The sequence below is a fragment of the Perognathus longimembris genome, chromosome 23, assembly GCF_023159225.1.
Source record: "Perognathus longimembris pacificus isolate PPM17 chromosome 23, ASM2315922v1, whole genome shotgun sequence".
Classification (NCBI taxonomy): domain Eukaryota; kingdom Metazoa; phylum Chordata; class Mammalia; order Rodentia; family Heteromyidae; genus Perognathus; species Perognathus longimembris.
The window spans coordinates 11,979,096-12,001,839 of record NC_063183.1 but is presented as its reverse complement, the minus strand read 5'-3'; the positions used below and the strand labels follow the sequence as shown (position 1 = coordinate 12,001,839).

General features: G+C 43.7%; 1 protein-coding gene across 1 annotated transcript in view; it reads right to left on the bottom strand.

Moving 5' to 3' along the window:
* The window catches only part of Grin2a (glutamate ionotropic receptor NMDA type subunit 2A), a 279,877-nt gene that overhangs the window by 67,162 nt on the left and 189,971 nt on the right, over positions 1 to 22,744 (bottom strand). The window lies entirely within an intron of this gene.

Below are 22,744 nucleotides of genomic sequence, written 5' to 3'. Positions count from 1 at the left end.
GTCCAAGCAGCTCCCTGGGCAGTGCCAGTGCTCTGGCAGAGTTCAGGCCCCGAATGTCATCACTACCTTATGCCCATAGGTTTGAATGCCTGTTTCTGCCACTCATTAGTTAGACCATTCCAAGCAAGCTCTCCCACACAGGGCGTGGAGCACACGCGTTTCCTTCAAGTACACTGAAAAGAGCATGGGAAGAAGGAGGAAGACGAAGAAGATGCCTAGAAAAAGGAAAAGAAGAAAGGGGGGAGGAAGGCAGCAGCAGGTGAACAGGAGACGAGAGGAAAAACGCAGTCAAGAATCTCATGGAGATCCTACACAATTAAGAAGAGTGAGGGAAGGGGTGGGGAGGGGAGGGATGGGTGGGAAGGTTGAAAAGGGGTGACACTGATCAAGATGCATCGTATTCACGAACCGCTCTGTGAAGCTACTTAAAGATAGTAATTGTTAAAAAAAAATTTAAAAAGAGCAAAACAGAGAAGGGGATTATGGGAAAAGGCAACTGTGGGCAGCAGAGACGGTGACAGAGCTGGAAGCCTCACTTCCGTCTCCCAGATTATGGTTCCCTTAAGTTGCAAACAGAGGTGAATTTCTATTAATCCGCACTGAGTGGAGACAGTTACTGCTTAGTGTGCACCAGGACCTGTCAAAATAGAATCGATTGCATTTCCTCCGAGTAGCAGCCGGCATCTTAGCGAAATCAAATTGAAGGCTGTATGTTTTGAACTTTAATTTTATTTGACAGTTTATTGGCACTATTCACATCCACAAGGGAACAGGCTGCCCCCGCCATGCACTTTCTCCTGCTCCCTCCTGCACGGTCGCCTGACTCCACAGGTCACTGCTTTATTTGTATGACCAACCTCAAGGAAAACACCTCTTCTGGAAAGCTAAGTGCAGGTGCAGGCCTGTCGGTGCTGACGTGACCTGCTCACCTCTCCTCCGGCAGCGTCAGTGTCACCAGAAATGAATCTCAGGTCCTTAAAGAGAACCCAGGCACGAAAGGCAGCAGGGGCTGATGGCTAAGGGAGAGAATAGAACCCGTGCACCTTGAAATTACCTCATCATTTGCACTGGGGCGGGGGGGGGGGGGGCGGAACCTATGTGCTGGCTGTAAAGAAACATCCCATGTGGCAAATTACAAAAGTGTCTAGCTCTGGTGATATTGTCCCTTTTAAACAAGGAAGATCTGGGCTCTGGTGACATACACATACCCATCTACCCACACTTCGATGGGGAATACAAGTTCTGAGCCCCTTGAATTCTTCATTCACTCCATGTCGATTTATTGAACCCCTACTATGTGCCTGAGGTTGATAATAGATGAAACAAAACCCCTTCAGGAACTACCAGTCAGCTACTAGATAATGACCAAGCCAATAATACAAAATTGTGCACTGATTATTTTTTAAAAATTAGTAAGCATCTTCCTTTGGGAACATGTTGAACAAGCACCTTTCCTTTCCAGTTAACTTGGAAAACTGAAGCACAGCCTTTCAGAGAGGCCAAGTAGAGTAGAGTGGGTTACTCTAATTCTGCTCAATGCATGATGGGGAAACTGAGGCTGAAGGAGTTTAATTGTCTTGCTCTGATCATGTATAGGAGCCCCACAGGTATACAAACTCAATCAGTGCAGACTAGAGGCCAGCTGAATATCACAATCCTCTCTTGGAAATATGATTCCTTCAGATGCTTAAAGGTGCCACCTCACAGGGTTGTAAGGCTTGTATGTGATGGTGAAAATGACCTTTAAAATTAAGCTGGGTGGCAGTGGCTCACTCCTGAAATCCTAGCTACTCAGGAGGTTGATATCTGAGGAGCATGGTTCAAAGCCAGCCCATGAAGGAAAGTCCCTGAGACTCCTGTCTCTGATTAACTACCAAAAAAATCTGGAAGTGAAGCTGTGGCTCAAGTGGGACAGCAATACTGGCCTTGAGCAATAAAGGTCAGAGACAACTCCCAGGCCCCCGAGTTCAAGTCCCAGAACTGGTGCATGAGCGCGCACGCATGTATGTGTATACACACACACACACACACACACACACACACACACACATTCACCCATTAGACTTATGAACAACGAGCAAATTTCATGGGGGAAACGGAGGGCTGGGGTTTAGGGAACTTGTACACCTGGCTTAAAAGTAAAAGGATTGGAATTTGAACCCAGAATTCAAGAAATGCAAGTAGGGACTTTTGCTCAGAAATGAAGACCAATTTTACAACACAAAATCCTGACAAAACCACTTCATCCAGATGATCATCATCAACCTCAACTTTGTAAGCCATTTTGATTGTACATATTATTACAACGATGAGGACAATGGTGAGGTGGACTCATTTAAAATATAATACCAGAAAAAAATCTCAAATTTGGGGCATTGTAGAAGACATCTGTCTGTATAGCTCAAAACTGCCAAGGTCATCAAAAACCCAGAAAGTTTAAGAAACTGCAGGAGACAAGGAGATACCTTGATTATAATGTGATATGGTGTCTCAATCATAGACCATGATAGAACAGAAAAGGATTAAAATTAAGAACATCTCAATAAGGTTAACAGTGCTCTCATCAGCAGCACATCACCTCATGCACACTGATTGTGACAGATGCTCCGGTCTAATGTCAGATGCTAGTGTGTTATCAGAGAAACTGGGTGTGAGGGTGAGGAGACTATACTGAACTCTGCAGTTTTGTTGTAACAATAAGACTTTTCTGAACCAAAGGGCTTTTTCAACTTTTTTTTTAAATTCAAAGTGAGGTTTTAAATGGATATATAAGAGAGAAAGAGAGAGAGAGCATAGGAGGGAGAGACAGAATGAGAGAGAGAGTTACAGAGTTATCAAGAATCAGAACTTTGGCCCATTACCCAGCTCCAAATCCTCACTGTCTCTGCTTACAACTCTGCCACCCAACTAAAGTACTCAGGGCCTCTTTCCCCTTGTCTCACATGATGCTGATAATGGTACAACTTGCTGGATGCTGCGAGTACTTAGTTGTAACTAGTTACAATACATGAAGCACATAGAGGAATGCCTGGTGTTATTTTATATGTGGTTATTTTGTCCTTACTTAAATTAACGGAGGGCACAGCTTTAACAGAGTTCATTTTATCTTGTTATAACTGCACGAAAGCATCAGCTGGATACTAACCTTTCCCTGCTTGTCCTGCCCATCATCTCTTTTTTTTTTCTTTTTCTGTTACAACATATTGATTTTCCCTAGGAGAGATGTTCTTGATTTGTGCTTTATGTGGTATATTAGCTCATGGAATCCTCCAGCCACAGTTATTGGCCCAGGCATATGCCTATTATCTAAGGCAAGCCAATGAGAGGTTTTCCTGGGACTTTTGCTGAGACTATTAGGATACAGTGGCGATGATGGAGCAAGCTATCAGGGAATGAATGCTGAGCTGAGAAATACAGATGAGAGCAATAAAGTGACAGCATTGTTTGAGCTCTTACAAGACAAGTTGGTATTCACCCGAGCATTTATAATATATTCTCCACAGTAACACCATTCTCAACCTTACAGACTCCTTCTTACACACAAGAAAAAGTTATGGACAGATTGTTTTTAATCTCTATTGTGAATTCTCTATACTTAAAACAGTTCCCAACTCACTCAAATAGGCTGTGTGAGAAGAGGAGGAAAAAAAATCTTTATCTTCAAAAAAAAATCTCCTTCAGAAAAAATGTCTTCACCTTCAAAATACACTGAATTTTGGTGATAAACCTTTGAGTGTTTTCAGCAAATATACTGAAGTTTGTGGGACAAAGAAAAATAATTGACCTGTGATACACAAAAGTGATTTTATTGAAAGAAATATAAAAAGGGAAAATTAACTTTTTATCCTTTGTTATTAAAGCAATTTAAATACAGGGCTCTCAGGAAACTAGAAAGCTCCTCAGCTCCTAGAGAGTGCCTTGTGAATGGACGGTGATGACTTATTGAATTGTTCAGCCAATATTTTCCACAGAGCAGAGAGAATTTCATCTCTAGAAACTGTATATCTCAGGTTAATAGGTACCCCTTCATGCTAGATGAATTCAGAGACTTCCTGGAGGCTTCGAAGGGATGGAGGAGTGGGAGCTAATAGACCCGCATGGTTCATCTTCCAAAGGGTGTTTCAAATGAGGGTTCGAGCTTACTTGATTTGTTAGGAAATGCTCACAAAATGTAATTGAAAACAACCTCACAGCTGGACTTCTGGTTTCCAAAACCAGTTCCTACAAACATGCCTGAACATCAAATTCATGGATCCAATCCTGCTCAAGTCCTATCCTAATTCATGACCCCGGGAGAACTGAATCCTTTACCATTCATGCCCCCTTTTCATTTCAGGTCCAGTCACCCTCGCTACTCTCCTCTCCATTTCCCTTCCTCTTTCTCTCTGCCTGGGTTTCTCTGTCACTTACCCCAGCCACACTCTCATAGTAAAACATACACACGTAACAATGCACACGCAGACACTACACAAACCTATGCATCTATACACAAACCTGTACGTATCTGTATGAGTACTCATGCCCCTCACGTGGTCACACATGTGCACATGCCTCACACGAAACACACACACAGGCATTCACACACACATATGGAGACAAAGAAGACACTAAGCTATCCTGGACACCTCTCACCAAACAATACCCCCTTTCCCAGTCTATGCCTGTAATACTTCTTCTGCCTTGAATTCCTCTCCCACCTGATCTCCACCTACCGAAGTCCTATTCTTTCTCCGCAGGTCCAGCTCAAATACCAGGGCCCAATTCCTCATTTATGAAGGCGACACAGTCACAGTGGGTGAGGGGGCACTGCAGGAGTCCTTGAGGGGGGGCCGTCCCTGTCTGGTAGAAGACAAGTCAAAGTCCAGTAGCAAAAAAAGAGAGGCGAAGGCTGTGCTGGGAGGAGCTTGGGTGGCGGTGGCAGAGGAGAGCGGCCTGCTCTGTGTGGGAACCTCAGGTACTTCCTCTAGGAAGCGACACTTCCTCGAGGAAGCAGGAGAGTCGATGTGCCTCCTGTGAAGGGTTTTCCTTGTCTGTGGATGACTGAAGAGGGTAGAGGGCTGTGGGAGAGGGAAGTTATGGAAGATAAGAGGGCTGACTCCTCTGACTAGAAAAGTGTTTCTGAACACTTTCTCCTAAAGAAGTGCAGGGGAAAGGGCAGGGGCTACAAGATCCAGGCAGACGGTCGACTCTGGATGGCAGAGCCAGCAGTCAGTCAGTCTGGCGTCGACTGCTGACAGCTCCAAGTGGGAGAATCAATGGGACTCACCCAGCTGGAAGGGGAAAATGTGAAGGCCTAGTCCGCCCTGAATGAGAGTCAGTCATCCACAGCCATGAGAGCCACATTGGCTGGAGTGCTCACCCATCACCCTTTGCTACTCAGATTCATATTTGCTGAGCAGAACCCAACTCTGACCACAACACACCAACCATTTTTACTTTAGAATAAAGCTAAAAGAGGAAAGTTTTCTGTTTGTCCCACTCCTTTCCTTAGAGACAAGACAACAGAAATCGCAACATTTTAAAAAGGAAAGAAACAGAGAGGAAATTTATTAAAAGGGACAGCGGAAGGCAAGTTGTCGCCACCTGCGTTCCTGGTGGACTGGGCGCCATGAGCTCATGGCATGATTTCATCACTGAAGGGGAAAAGGCCTTTAAAACAAACACTTCCCGTGTGCAAAAACATCAGAGAGCATTTCACTCCAGATAATAAGCTGTGATTTACTTCCAAGCTGGAGAAAATATGAGTAATTAACTCTTCAGGAAGATCAAGTTAAGAAGGAACAACAAAGCAAAACAGGAGGCCAATTTCTTTCCACTTGAAAGGTAAAGCCATCCAAAGGATGTGAGATAAATGGCCATGAAGGAAAGTCGAAATGATTTAATGCCCATATTTAGCATAAGTAGCATCATCGATTAGCATCACTTCGATGCCTCTGCATGAACATCTGACGCTGATAGCAGGTTTACACACATGTTGTTTTGTGGCTGGATTTGCTGCTCAGAGTCCACAACACAAATCAGAATCTGACTGACCTGGAAGCTACCACACAGATATGGGAGCCACTGCCGTGGATGGGTCTCAAGCTGAGATGTGCTGTGGCTAGAGCATTTTGAAGAACTCCTTTGTTTAGTTTTATTCTTTTTTTTTTTTTTTTTTTTTTTGGCCAGTCCTGGGGCTTGGACTCAGGGCCTGAGCACTGTCCCTGGCTTCTTTTTGTTCAAGGCTAGCAATCTGCCACTTGAGCCACAGCACCACTTCTGGCCGTTTTCTGTATATGTGGTGCTGGGGAATCGAACCCAGGGCCTCATGTATACAAGGCAAGCACTCTTGCCACTAGGCCATATCCCCAGCCCACAGTTTTATTATTCTTAAGTAGTTGTACAAAGGGGTTTCAATCCTACATGTCTGTTTGTGGGTACGAAGCATCTTTCATTGTTCTCCCCCGTCTCTTTCCCAACCTGACCTATGTAGCTGTCATCGTCGACAGCTAGTACATTGAAACTCAATGTCACTTTGAACTCAGTTTTCCTGTGCCAGGCATATGCAAACAAACACCTGCAAAGTAAGTGCTGCTGAGAATCGGGTGCTGGCCAAACCTACCTTATCTTCAGTTCTGTGGGCCCTCAGTGGCCACTGGCAGGGAGAATCAAGGAACTGCTTTACAGACACTGAACTAAACTGTGGGCTTCCTCTAAGTGTACCACTTTAAATGGTGGGATTAGGGAACTTTTGCATTAAAAGAACCCTTCTTTAGGGACTAGTTAAGAATGCAGACTTGGGTGGCTCAGCATGGTGGTGACGCATACCTGCAATCCCAGCTACTTGGAAGGTGGAAGTAGAAGGATTACAGCCCAGGCCAGCCTGAGGAAAAGGACAAAACTCCATCAGAAAAGTAAATGAGAGAGCAAAAAGATGAGGGGATGGCTCAAGTGATGGAGCACCTGCCTAGCAGTGCAAGGCCCTAAATTCAATTTCTAGTACCGCTAAGAAGAAAAGAAGGGAGGGAGGGAGAGAGGGAGGGAGGGAGAGAGAGAGGGTGGGAGGGAGGAGGAGGAGGAAGAAGAAGAGGAGGAAGAGGAGGAGGAGGAGGAAGAGGAGGAGGAGGAGGAGGAAGAGGAGGAAGAGGAGGAGGAGGAGGAAGAGGAGGAGGAGGAGGAGGAAGAGGAGGAGAAGGAAGAGGAAGAGGAGGAGGAGGAAGAGGAAGAGGAGGAGGAGGAGGAGGAGGAAGAGGAGGAGGAGGAGGAGGAGGAAGAGGAGGAGGAGGAGGAGGAGGAAGAGGAGGAGGCGGAGGAGGAGGAGGAGGAGGAGGAGGAGGAGGAGGAGGAGGAGGAGGAGGAGGAGGAGGAGGAAGAGGAAGAGGAAAAGAGGACACATGAACCTTTGGAGTGCTGGAATCAGTAGGTCTGGCTTGAAGCCTGAAGTCATCTTGACTTTTCATCCAGCATCTAAGGTCATTCTGCTCTGGGTGGTCTGAGGATCCCATTTTGAGACCCACCAGGGGGTTTATACCTCTGGCTCCAAGGCAGGATTAAATGCAGCCAAAAAAAAAAAAAAGATGGAAATCTTTCTTCCTGGGTTACTTACGTAACCAGTAGCAATTGCCAACAGATCCAAATGAGTTTAATCAGCTATTAGAGCCTTAATTAAATTCCTCTCAGTTGAAATTTCAGAATTACCTAATTGTTACACAGCTCACATTGGAGCGGTTGATTCTTCTCCTCCTATAATAACTGCTGTTGGGATCACCTAATACCTTTCTGTAGAACAGCATCCATGATCTGAAGACTGGTGCCAATCTGGTTGTTCACAAAGATGGGTTTTGATCTTTTGTGTTGTCAGGATGAACCCTAATGTACATATCCATTGTCCCCCTAAAGCTCAGCGAACAAGACAGTAGCTTTCATGCTGGTTCACATTGTAAGCTGAAGTCTGCAAGTGAAAAGTCTCTGGAACCAAGAGCCTCCATTTTCTTCAGGGGCTCATGTATAATCTCCGGTCCTACAAAACTGCTCCCCTACCAGATCCCTGGGCATGGACACAAGTCCTATTTCTTTGGTTTACTTTTAAATCTCGGTGTACTCTTAAAAAGTGGTATGCTCTGCTAATTAGCTAAGCAACTACAGCTAATAGCGTTTTCTTTCTGTTCTTAGAATTTACCTCGGAATGATGTAACATCAGAGACTTGAAAAATCAAAAGGATTTCTTTCTCCTAATCACTAATTAATTTCCCCCCACATTCTCCTGGGAGTCCTTCACTGCGTAACTACTGTATCAGTCAGCCCTCCACGGGCTATAATAACAATTACTGAATAATTAATAAGGATAGTCACTGGCACTTGTTGAGGTCCCGTGATCACCCCAATAAGCATTTTCTCATTTCACCCTCACAGTCCTGAAAGGGAAAAGGGATGTTATTTGTCCTTATTTTACAGACTGGGAAACTTGGAGCTTGGGATGTGGGGTCTGCAAGTGAGGAGTCATTACAGCTGCCCAGTTTCCCCCAGACGGGCATTGGATTTGCTATGGGAATTTTCAAGGCAAATAGGAGCAATTTCCTTTGCTGAGGGCACAAATATTCCATGGATTAATTGGGTAGACAGTCATCAGCACCTGGCAATGGCTGGCATGGTGGTCTGGGAGTCAGAGATCCTGGGTTCCGGCTCCCTGCGAGCTCAGCTTATTTCCTTTAGAGGAAAAGAGGCTCTTTCCTTGAGAAGGACAGGAAGAGGGGAGCAGTTTGCTTTTCATGCACCACAGTTTCATTTCCTCATTTTTCCCATGAGTCGACTCTTCTGAGGACTTGAATTCTAGCATGGGAAATGGCTCTCAGCAGAGCCCTCTGTGAGCCCTGTGATGATTGGGTCATTTGGGAATTTCAACTGAGAGGAATGTCAGGAATGTTCTAACAGCTGACTAGACCTCCTCAGCTCCAGCCATGGCCTAAGGGTCCTTAGGCGGGAGGACTCCATCTTCCCTTTGCCTCATGTTGGTCCTGAGATGTTGTCAAGACAACACAACTCTCCTCACATCTGCATCTGTGAGCCCTCAAATCCAAACCTACCCTTGGTGGTGTCAAAAAGAAGGAAACAGATGCCATACAGATGCAAAGAAAGATAGAGCAAACCCAGACACTGGAACTGGGGATGGGAGAGACCAGACACCTAATATCACATGAGAACCTGGCCTGGAGTCAGCCCACCATTACCACCACGGTGATAACGCTTACTATTCTTAGCACCCTTCACAAAGACTATTTAGAAACACAGTGACGGTTTCCTTTTGACCTTCTAATGTACTTTTTCTGGGTAAATTTCAAAGATCAGTGTAGCTTCCAATTGTGAAATAAATGAAATGCCATTTGCAATCTGGCAAAGCAAATAACTCTTTGGGGGGTAGTATATTTACCTAGACGATACTCAGCTGCTCTGTGCCCTTGGCAAAGTTGCCAATGAATTAGAAGCTGGTCGAGAGAGACATGTCCCAATCCTCAAATGATGGCTGAGAGGACTTTGATTTGTTGCGATCAGCCATTAATTCCACCAGCCTAGAAATCCTGAGGCATGTAGGTATGATTCTTCTTATTGCTGGGCAACTGTGGTGGGTTGTGTTTTTTTTATGAACATTTTTTAAAATGGCAAAATTAGAGCTTGAGCATGTAACCACTTATGAAAGAAGATACGTTCCAGGTAATCGAATTGCAGGCTTCCATGCCTCCTACCTGATTGGGAGGTGTAAGAGGCCAAACACTGATGGATTTCCTCACTCAGCATTATGTAAAAAAGCCAATTGCATTTGGATCTGGGCCCTGAGCATTCAAAGTTAACCTCATTGACAGTGTCTGCAGTTTTAAAATAAGGTTATAGGACCTGGGGGTATCGATCAGTTGAAAAGCACTTCATCCCCTAGCCAGTGAAAAGTGATTGGGTTGTGAACGTTGATGTGTTTGGAACTTAGCAGCTGGTCCCTGACGGGCATCTGTGCTTCTGTATCTGGGGCAAAATAATAAATTTAAATCTCTGAGATAGATCTTTTCTTCTTTGTAAATGAAAGGGCATGCCAGGGACAGGTGCCTGGGGCCCTGGTAGTACATTACAGGGGTGCTAACCAAAGCCTGGCACCCGGATGAACTTCGCTGCTACCACGAAATATGTGCTGATCAGAATTTCAATTCTCCTTAGATAGGATGATATTTTGACAATCATTTTTCTTTGCTCAGTTCTGGCCCCAAACTACTTTGCTCCAGGCGTGTCTGAGCCCTAAAGTATTGCAGCAAGAGGATCCTTTGAAATGTGAAAGCCAACAGAAGATTTAATGGTGAGGGAAGAGTAATAAGCTTAACCACAGCTTTGCGCACTGCTAAAAACATGATTATTAGGAGACAGTGGGGGTGAGGAGGACCCCCCTGGGATGGGACGGATAACATTTGCTATTTCAGAAAAGGGAGCATTGCTAACCCTTGAGTGTCAAATCCAATATCTCCCACACTAATTATCCTCATTTCAGACATGAAACACCAAGTCCAGTCCTGCAGAGTTCCTGGGAGAATGGGAATTATAGAGATGAACCAAGCAGTTACTCAGCACCGCATTTTCTACTAAGTCACCCTAGCAAACTGAGCAGCTGAAAGGAACCTACACTCGGAGTCAGAAGACCCAAGTTCAAGTTCAGCTATGATGGTTATGAGCTGTGTCACCTCTGTTAAATCAAAACTTTCCAGTTCCACACAAGTCATGGCCTAAGGCAGAATTTCAAGATTTCTGATTACTCTGTTAAAAACAACAAACAAAGCTACTCTCTAGACTTTCAGTCATTTGGGGTTGGATGATTTGTTGGTTCATTTATTCAAAAGATGCTTAGTATGTCCTAGGAGCCATTATCCTAAGAGTGGCCACACAGAAGTGAATAGCTTCTAAACCTGAAGTATGCAAACAAAACCGGGGTTTAGGTGATTTTGTACAGACAAGCCCATGAGGCAAACATGGGATTACCACTTTTTAAACAGTTGAACAATAGAAAAAAAATAATATCAGTGACCTACGGAAGTTACATATAGTGTGAATTTTTGTCACAAAAGAAGTCTGACTGGAACACAGTCATGTTTATTTTCCTATCTCTCCTCTACATTGTTCTTGTACTAAAATGGCAACTGTCGTGGATATTGCATGGCCCCCAAAGCCTATTGACTAGCTGGTTCTTGACGCAGGAAGTTCTCCAACCCCCTTGAAATAGATGCGAGAAGCCTCAGAAGGGAGCGCAGATCTGACAGGTAAGGAAGCATTTAGGAAAGGTGTCAGTCAATTGTCTCAGAGTCTACAAAAGAGTTGGAACATCAGAGTGGAGAGAAAAGACTTGTATGGTGAGAGATGTGTGGACATGAGCTCAGAAGTGGAAGCTTAAGGGATATATTTGTGAACCAGGAATTTATCCAAATGATTTGATCCAAACGATTTGAACCACATATATGCAAAGGGGATGGGGGGGGTGGGGGAGGAAGAACAATAAGCGAAGCTGCAGAATTCCAGAGGCCCATGGATATTGGGTTCAAATCTCTAAATGCATATTGGAAGTTGGTTGTATTTGAATTCAGATTTGCAACTGGCCATGGAGTCCCTTAATAAATATTTCAAAACCTGGGGATAATATGGGTAAGTTTATTTGCATACTGCTGCCATGTATCGCTCCCCACATTTTTCAGACTTGTCTTGTTTGCAAAAAATTGATGTTATTTACTTCATAAATACATTCATACTGGTCAGACTCTGGTTAAATTTAAAGGCTATTTTTTTTAAACATCTCTCCACTGACCACCTCCAGTCCATGTTCGCCATGGGCCCCCCCCTTCCCCCAATTCCCATAAGGTAACCTCACACTGAATCACATGACTTCAGGGATGCTAAATTAAGAAAACCCAGCCTCACTTGGATAATCTCCTGCATCTCTTTGTCCTGAATCCGTAGCCCCTTTATTTCCTCTCAATCTATTTCCTATCTCTGCTTCTTCCCCATTCCAATGGAGAATTGACCACATCAACAGATTTTTTTTTGTCCCAAGCCCACATTATCTTGTCCCTATTTTGTCCTCTTGTCACATTTATCTGGCACTCTCCTCCCAACTCTTGAGTCAATCCAACCAGCCTCACCTGTAAACTACCAAGTACAAGTGGGAAACACCAGATTGCCACCTAGATGAATGGCATTTCAAATTCGAGGACTCCCCCTTCTAGCTAGAAATCGCTCCCTCTTTTCCTAATTGCATCTCCCTCATTCCCTAGAAACTATTTCAAACTTTCACACCTGCCCACAAGACCGCAGAGCTGCCAGCTCTGTTCTCACTCTCAGTGGATGAATCTGTCTCTTATTTCAGATTAGATGGACAACCCACATAACTCACAAGCTTACCTGCCTCTGCACATGTCTGCTTTCAACACTGAAGGCATGTCTCTTCTCTCGCTTAATATAACTCCCAATCCTTGGGCTCGGAACAACCCAACTCTTCACTTACATCTCCTCCAAAATTGGTCCCAACAAGATCTCCAGGGCCCCTTCTCATCACTAAGTCCAACATGCAATGTCTCCATTACACTGGACACGGGAGGTCATTCCATCTTCCCTGGGTTGCTTCACTAAGCTACCAGCCATTTCCCACCTCTTAGCTGGTACCAGCTCCCCCTGCCCCCCACATACCCAGCATGTCTTACGTGTCTCTCCCTAGACTTCCATATTCTCTCTCTCTCTGTCAACAGTTCCTACATCTGACTGCCTCTCCCCTGCTCTTTTTTGTCATGTCCAAGAAACCTCAGTCCCAAAGGACTCATCTTCCTTCCTTCAGTAATGGTCTTTCACTAGTCTTCTAAGTAGGAGGTTATTTTTAATCCCATTGTGGGAAATATCCCATAATTCATCTCTTGCTCTCCACTCACTATAGATTTCACAATTGGAAGCTACACTGATCTTTGAAAATTGTAGAGATAGCCAGTGCTTCATCGAATCATTTCTTTTTCCTTGATCATTCTAACACTTGATTTTTTTGTTTCACTGTCCCCTTCTCTCCTAACTCGCAGCAGACCTTCACTCTCACCGGTCTCTGCCACAGCTTCCCATGGTCCTTCCTTGCTTTGGGGTAGCTTATGTCTTCACCCCATCCTTCAAGCAGCAGACTAGGCCATTGCTTTAAGTCCTCTACTCTCTGACAGTCCCGCTGTGCTAGGTACAGTCTTGTGCTGGTTTCCTGTGAGGGCTGGAAGGAGAAGGTGCCATGGTCTAAATGACCCCCTTGCCAGGACTTCCTATCTCTTTGCAACTAGTCTGATTTCAGACTGTTAGCTTCTGATTCCACCCCTGCCCGATATCCACTCATGAGTCACATAGAACTAATTGCAGGCTCTGAGTGTAAGCAGCTCCTCTCTGGACGCTAGATCTTAACACACGGCTCACCCTGCTCAGAGCCCCTCTGCCCACTCCCTGCTGGCCACCCTCCTGTTTGTCCTTCAGGATCTCTGAAGAAGCAGTCCCCACAGAACTGTATGGGAGCCCTTCTTTCTGCCACTCACCAAGCCCTATGGCTGCTCACACACTCACCTGTGGGCACTAGCAGGTTCTTAGAGGGAGGAAGGGGTTCTGTTTGACTGGTTTCATCCCTGGCACCCAGGCCAGGGCTCTCAATGCTCATCAAGTGCGCATGTGAATAGTTGTGTGTTTGCATAGGATCGACTCCCTTCAGGCCATGGTTAGCTTTAATGGCTCTCTTCTGGTTCTAGGTTCCGAAAAATAACTTGGATTTGGGAGTTGGCAGAACCTGAGCCTGAACACCTGGCTCTGATGTTTACCATCTCTGTGCGATAATGGCTAATTGTGCTTCTTGGGTCCCAGTTTCCTCATCTGTAAAGTGGGCATAAGAAGAGCAGTCACATAACTCTTGCTAGAGTTAAGGAAACATAATGACTACAACATATTCACACAGCATCTTCTGGGCAATCCATCCCCGCACAATCAATATGAGGCATTTGATCACATGCAGGGCTCTTGGGGGGATTCCATCCACATATGTAAATGACTTCCCACTAAGATGCCCCGCCCATTGCAAGCTGTCGCTGCCAGGACTCCTTCCCACCCACAGCGCGCATGTCTTCTAAGGTCAACCTCCACTCCTGAGCTTAGCTAATTGCAGAACAGCACAGAGCAAGGCATTAATTTACAGAGTTCCAGGCCCAGGGTTTGTCTTCTGAAACCACACTTAGGCAATTTCCCCCCCTCTGAAGGGAGACAGGCCTGCTTTTCACTTGCCGCTCCCTATTTTAGATAGAACTGATACTGTCTATTAATATAAGTTCTGTGCACAGAAAAGAAGGTCCTGCCAGAACCAGCCTGGTGTTATTTTCACTCTGCCAATAAATCCACAGGCCTGGAAGTTATTTTTATTTTCATTTGCTACTTTTGTGGTTCTGCACAATTAATGCACTATCATTAATTTCATAACTATAAAAGTAACTCAAGTATTCCTGGATCCTTTATGCATAGACTTGTATTGGATTATGCATAGCTATGTTGGAAAATGATGAAAAGGACTAAGGAGGGAGAAAGAAGAAAGAAATTTCCAATGGCAAGCACATTAGAAACATCAGCCTGATCAGAAAGCCATGTGTTAGTTATTATGTGGATAATAATATAAAACTCCTAGAGTTTATAAAGCCCTTTATGGGCTACAAGTTGCTATTAATATCTCATTTCATTTGACCTTCATGGAAGAGTCCCATAAAAGTGAAGGAGGGGAAAATTATTACACATTTTCAAAGCAATAAACTGATGTTCACTCAAGTAACTTGGACCAGAAAACACAGCCAAAAGCAGTTTCCTGAAAGACTTTCTTAATTGTATGTGTTTCAGCATTCATCCGACTGGGTAGGAGCCCAAAGAGGAAACAAAGGCCAGCAGTCCCTGAGGATCCTTAGCTTTGGTCTGGAGAACCTGCTCCTCTGAGAAAGAAGGGGATTGAAGTGCTTCCAGAAATCCACCCAAAATGCACACACACATCCCCCCAAAAAGGAAAGCGGAAACAAAACAACCTTAACAATCGTCATCTAAAATCTTAGATTGCACTTTGCATACATAATAGTCATCATTTATTAAGCTCTTTCTACTCCACTCCTGCTCTCTATTAGATGGTTTGTATAAATTATTTAAAAATCCCCCAAAGATATGAAGTAGCTGGGTGACCAGGTTTCCAGTAATTCATATATTTGGTACTTGCTTTCCCCATCTGTAAAACCAAGTTAATTTGTCATATCTATGGCTCCTAGCATTGCAATGAGCAAGAAATGCAATCATGCAGATAAAGTGTTCGGCTCAAGACCCACAACAGAGCCAAGAGCTTGAAAACTCTTGGGTATTTTGTTTTTATTGTTGGGGATTACATAAGGAAATCAAGCTGTGTGCTTTGTAGTTGAACTCTCTGCCTCACATGTACTGGGCATTATCATTACTTGTTCAAGAAATACCAAGAATGAAGGTATTACAGGACTGGCCAGGGTCTTAGAACCAACTGTGATCAGCAGTCTAAGTTAACCCTATAAATGTCTATCAACATGTCCTCCCTCCCCCAAAAAGAAATGATTCGATGAAGCACTGGCTATCTCTACAATGACACCTTTCAGTCTATAGGGTCCAATCACTTCTCTCTTGATGGTGATTTAGGATTCTCAGCTCTGGATGAGAAACATCCTGTCTCGAACCCCTATCTCCATTGGCTTAATAGTATAACTCGACGGAATTCTCCATCTGTATTTTTGAACGCTCATCCGTTCTCCACAAGATGAGAATTCCTGAAGGTAAAGCCTGGGTGTCATTTAGGTAATGAAATTCAAATTGTGCTACGTCAGTTTAAGTCACCAATTTGGACACTTTCAGCAAGTACGACACAGATGGTGGCTGCAGAGGAATTCCGACAAGTCTCTTACTTTCTCTGAAGCTCAGGTCCTCACCTGTTAAAGGTAGCTTCTTTCCCATCTAAGGCCTGCTTGTCAGAATCTGATCATCAACATGGATCTCTGCCCTCCTTTCCTGCCTTAGCTCTGCCTGTCCTATTTCTTTCAAACACACTTTAATCATGGAAAGAAAAAAAAAAGATGCCATCAGCTATAATCTGCTGGCCCACATAACAGCCAGCATGGTGAGAATCAATAACCAAGAATCAGGATTTTTCTAGCTCAGATTGTTTTAAGTTCAAGCTAAACATGATGTAAGAGAGAGGCCATTGGCTTCTCCAGGGTGTGTGTGTATGTGTGTGTGTGTGTGTGTGTGTGTGTGTGTGTGTGTGTGTGTGTGTGTGTTCGTTCTTCTCAACTCTGGGTTTCTCTTCATACGTGTTTTCACATGGACAAACATCCACCTGGTCCTCTCAAGTCTCCCTAATTTGCAGAATTATAATTCAAATGGAAGAAATACAGATTGGACAAACTCTAGAGATAAGATTCTGATGAGTTTTGAAACAGTTTTCAGAAGACAATGGGTAGATAACAGACCATATGGTGGAGTAATAAGCAGTGAAGGAATTGTTTCCTGCAGGAGCAGGAACTGATTTACATCCTCAAATGTGCAGGGGGATGCTGACTGGCTTTGCACCAGGATACAAGAGACTGATGAAGGGGGCTGATTTGCATATGGCTCAGTGGGATGCTAAGCTGAGCTCAGGAAGGGATGTATGGTTCACTGGGAAATCTTGTACCTGTTACAATCCTTACAAACATGGGAGCAAGTCCACCATGCAGCGAGCAGGAGCTCCCAACATGGGTTTTTGTAATTAAAGCACTGGCAACCTTCACTCCCAGGGTGCAAAATAACCCCATTGGACCAACAACATCACTGAAACAAAATGACAAAGCTGAGCTGGGTTCTAGAATGTTCCATTTGCTTGCTCTGTCATCTCGGGCAAGGCACCTTAGGGCCTCTGTTTCCTCATGTAACAAAGTGTGTGTTTGAAGGTGTGTGGAGGGCAGGCACTATTTATCTTAAATAGATATTAAAAAGGGGATCAGCGTATTAATAATAAAAATCTCTGACCAACCGTTATCACCATTATTGGTATTATTATCATCTGCATTGCCGTTGTTTTATAAAATATGGAAATGATCTACAATATGAGGTAGCCAATTTCCCTGTCTTCAGAATCTACAGAGCACATGCATCTCGAACAGCTTAAAGATCAACCCTGGAATATCCAATCTCTTCCTCGCTGGTCCCAGCCAGGTTCTGAAGCCAAGAAAAACAGGGTAGAGGAAAAGGTGTCTTCTGCTGCCAAAGGCCCAGATGAGGAAACCCCAGCTGCAAGCACAGACAGCAGCCTGGCAGAGCCTCCTGCAGCCAGAAGCAGATTGCTGGGGCAGAACACCTTGCTATTCTGTTTTGTTCTTGGGGACAAATGTTCTTCTGGTCTGTCCCATCCGTGGACAAATGGAGAAACCACAGCAGCTCACAGGAGCAATGCCGGGAATACAAGAGTTGGAACAGATAAGCCAACCTGGAGGCCTAGTGGATGTTGGGGACACAGGGAAACAATCCAGTCCTTGCTATGCAGGCGAGCCAGGAAATGAAGATAAAATAGCAAGGGATCTCCTTCCAGGTTTGTGATTGGGTCAACAGAATGGGAGCCTTCACCTCTGGATCACTCCTCACTCTTCAGGTCTCTGGTCAGATGTTAGCTCTTTTTGAAAGCCCTTTCTCATTTCCTTCCAGCACTTGGGTTGGAGCTGGCATCTCACTGTGCCCTCTTGTAATTAGCATTCATCTCATTCTGTTGCAATTAATGAGCTCTTGCCCCCTCATCTCTTGAGACTGTGGGAAGTCTCGTTACTAGACTGTAGGAAAGTGCTGAGGGCAAGGACGCCATGGCTGGTCTCTGCTGTTCCAGTGCCTGCCGCAGGTCTGGAGAAGAGGAGGGATTCAGGGGAAATGTGTGGTGAATAGGTGGTGGGTGAGAGGGTGGGTTTGAAAGGGCGTTGGTGACTGTGTGGATGTTTGAGTGATGTCGGGCAGGAGCATTGATGGTTGAGTGGTTTCTGGCTAGCTTGGATGGGGCGGTAAGTACACAAGCAATCCAATCACATCAACAGCCATGGTTTGCAGTCCCTTAAACCTAATGAGTAAGAGTTCTGTTAAATGAAAGGGCTGGGTGTTTTTCGTGCCCCTCCTTCACTTATCCGAGGCAAATATTAAGCACATGTGTGACACGTTCTGCCATTCATCCCAGAAACTTCAGCACAACAGAAAGAGTTCCAGACCTGGAAACTCAGTTTGAGTCCTAGGTCAGTATTGATAAGCTAACAGCTCACTGAACATCTCCAAGTCTGAACTACTGAAATCTAAAATCAGAGCTGTCATGTGACTGAAGGATAATAATAAACATGAAAGTCCATGTGTCAAGGTCTTCAGGAGGTCACTAGGGTCAATGCTGTTTCTCTACTCACTTTCAAACTTATTTTAGTAATATATTTGTGAAAATACAATATTCCACTCCCCAGCCCTGAGGGGAGCATTTGGCCTTACACTACACTCTTCCACCCAAACTACCACTGACTGAGCCTTGCAACATGGAAACAAAGTTAACTTTTTTGTTCTGTAGATCAATTGTCTTAGGCATATGTGAATGTGACAGAAAGTGCTCTCAAGCACTCTCTCTCTTTCTCTCTCCCTCTTCTCTACTCAGCTCCGCCCCCAACCTGGGTTCTACCTTCCCCCCCTCTTTCTCTACCCATAATTCCCATCACAGACACTCTGGTCTTTGATTTTTTTTCCTACCACACAGATGAGTTGATGACCCTGTCAGAAAATCTAAATGGTTTTCATCTTTCTATTCAGGAGTTTCTAGAAATACTTCTGACTGAGAAGCTCTCTGAATAATTTACTCATCTGAGATCATTTAAATAATCTATTCATTCATTTTCATAATTGATGGCAATGGCAAACTATCAAGGGTACGGCTTTTGTCTCACATTGATGCTGGTGGCCCACTTAATTGCCCCCCCCCCCCCGACAGTGAGCTGTCCCATCAAATGGGGTTTTTCTGTTGGGTCCAGGGAGACACACCCACCCTAGGCCCTCACGGGTGAATCTGGGTCGACTTAATACTGCATGAGCTCCAAGTCTGCCTTCATCGCCAAAATGACCTTGGGCAAGTCATCTGATGCATATAGCTTCCAACTTCCCTCCTATAAAAGGAGGATAAAATTAATTCCAGTTGGAGCTGGCATTTATTAATTATCTTGTGTGTGACTGACACAAAATAATCAAGTGTTCTACGTACTTGATCTATTTCATGGGTTAACTGTCCTAACAACTTTATGACAGAAGTATTATATTATCATATCCCTTTTAAATAAGAGAAAACTCGGAGAACATTTAAAGACTGAAGTGAGATAATGCATTGGCACATACAGGAGCTCAACTAATGGTGGTGGCTGTTTCTGACAAGATCATTGCATCAATCAGCAACATCACTATCACCACCATCACCATCAATATCCCCATTATCACTATAACCATCACCACCATCACTACCATCACCATCATCTCCATCATCACCAACATTGCCATCATCATCCATCTTTGTTATTAACATTCCTATCATAATAATAACATTCATCTCATTACACAGATGTCTCTTCTGTGAATTGCATGTTTTCATTTCAACTTCTGAAGTCTAGAAAACTGTTAGCAGAATGTTGCCTTGCAGGAGTTAGGTTATTTAGTGAAGAAGAAAGAAAGAAGAAAACTAGGAAACACGGAAAGAAAGACAAATAGTGTAAAACAGAAACACAATGAGAAGACATTTGCGAGAGGCCCACTGTATTTTCCTCACTGTGACCTAACATTGTACTGTGTGGTTATTTAAAATAGTCGCTCTATGTGACTCTAGGGAAGTCAGATGATAATTTTAAATCTTTTGTAATTGCTTAACTTTCTTCTCTGTGGCTCACATCATTTGAGGAACTTAATGATTATTATATAAGGAAACAAATTAAATTCCACACAGACTCTGCTAAGGTTGGTCATATGACCAAATTCATTTTACAAAAGGGTACTCTGCTTTAAATATGGATTGAGAAGAAGAGAAGAGAAAGAGGGAAGAAGAGAGGAGGAAAGATGAACAATATCGCCTGCAGGCATGACACATTTCCTCTAGAACTACCAAATCTTGACTTACCTAACCACAGGCACATACCTAAAATTAAAAACCTGACTAATTCCTCTGTCATGTATCTTTCAGAGTACCATTTCTTCTTCACATCTTCATCTTTTAAAACAGTCCTTTAAAAAAAAAAAAAACACTTCCCAAAGATTCATATGTGATCAATCACCATCCGATATTCAAACATCATTTCTTTTTTTTTTTTTTTGAGTACAGGCTGTTGGGGGTCAATGTTTAAGCTTTGCCACTTACTAGCTCTGTTAACCTGAACAGCTTATTCAATTTCTCTGGGCCCATTTCCCTACATTCATGAAAGAGGGGGATGTTAGCATCTCAGTCAGTGCTTATGTGAGAATTAGATGAACGCCCGGTACCCTGCGGCCATATTGTAAGTGCTAAACAAATGTTTCCCACGATTGATTTTTATTAATGATTCCTCTTATTTTTATCCTGTTCTGTCAACTGAAACCCTTCAACCCTCAACCCAAAAGATTATTGCATAAAGTTCCGCCATCTACAATTCAGTTGCTTCACTTTCCTTCAAATGTTTCATAGCCGTCTTCTTTGGTGGTGCTAATAACTTGAAACAACACCTATTTATGATCTGACAGGTATGCAGGTTTGCAGTCCAAAGGAGCTCAGCTCTCTCCTCTGCTCAGAAGGCTGTTTCTTATCTGGAGAATCTTGAGGACTCTATGCCTGAACTCATTCAGGCTGCTGACTGAGTTCAGATCCTTACTAGGGACAAACTAGGTGACAGGTGCTGAACTATATACATAGACAGTGTTTTATTTGGACCTATTAGGATCAAAAATGACTCCAATTGCCTTCTTTCCTTTTCTCCTGCTATTAATCTTGTAAGAGCAACAGTTAATCAATATGTATATATGTATGTATGTATGTATGTATGTATGTATGTATGTATATAGTTGGTTGTGGGACTTGAACTCAGGGTCTGGGTATTGTCCCTGAGCTCTTTTGCTTAAGACTAGAGTTCTACCACTTTGAACCACAGCTCCACTTCCCTAATAAATTTATTTTTAAAAAAGACACAAAGACCAAGAAGCAAGGTGTCTTCACAACAGAATGATCTAGGTGAAATCATTTTAGAGTCATAAAGAATAGTAAGTCAGTGCCCAACAGCAGTGGTTTCAGATCTTTAACAAGCATCAGAATCCTTAGAGAACCTTATGAACAACGGAAACTGAAATTCAGAAATGGTTTGAGGTAAGGATAAGGCCTTTCCATCCTTCTCAAGATGGTTCTATGACAGATGGTGGATAAGACATGACGCCCTTGAGACATGTTCCTCATTTGGGATGTCCTGAGGGAGTCTATCCATTAATTCTCCATCCAGAGAATATTTATTGAATGCTTGCTATTGAATACCAGAAATGGAAGCATAAAGGAAAAACTGAAAACCTAAATGGCACTTGAAAGGCTTTCAGCACTGGCTATAATTAGAATATCAAGTTCTACCTGCCTATGGTTACTGTCCTTGTAAGCAAAGCAGGCCTGATGTGTGTCTGTTTACTTGTAGCGTGTGTAAACACGATGCTTCCATGTTAGCAATCTGTGAGCATGTTCTACCAATTGTCACTTACTGGTGTCCTTACAATTAAGATCCTCCTTCATAATTGCTTGTACACAGTCTTCAGGTGTGTACAGAAGCCAAGGACAATATTTGCACAAACACTCCAGTCCTCTGGCAGAAAGAACCTTGTTGTAGACTAGTGATGTCACACACACGTGCATATACGCACATACCCAAGCCAAGGTACACGAAAACCCTGCACGTTCTCGTGAGTTCTTGCAACTCACCGGGCTATGAGGGAATAAACATGCTGTCAGGATAGACAAAGATGACTATGGAAGGCAGTGAAACACATGATGATTTGGAAAAGAACAGATCGGCAACACTCCCTAAAAACATCAAGCTACTGAGAGGTTGAGAAGGGACGGGGGGAGGAGAGAAAGGAGAGCTACAAGGTACAAGGATGAAGCTGGATAGAACGAAACACTTCTAATGTCCTATAACACATCATGTTAATTAATATTGACAGCAATTAATTGTGCTTCCAGATACTCACAAGAGAGAATTAGAGATGTTCCCAACACACACACACACACACACACACACACACACACACAAAAGATAATGTGATAGGTGGTGATTATGCCAATTACTTGACCTGATTTGTGACAACATATACATGTACTGAAATATCTCACTACACTCCTTACATCTGTGCAATTATTATGGGCCAATTGAAGATGAAAACCACTGCCCCTTGTGTATCTGTAGGCCTCATGAGATACAATAACACGTTCCGATGTTACAGTCAGGATCACGATGACAAGAAAGCAATCAGCCTTTATTAGCATGTGTGCTAGGAACTTCTTAACTGGCACCTACTTGATTCTGCACAGGGCAAAAAAGACAGGGGACCTCCCCTTCCTTAAGGAACTGGAAGATGGAAGTGCTGTGGACTAGAAAACCCAAAACATACGAGATGAGATAAATAATATTCATAGTCCAAGTTCCAATTAGCCAGGTCTCCAGCA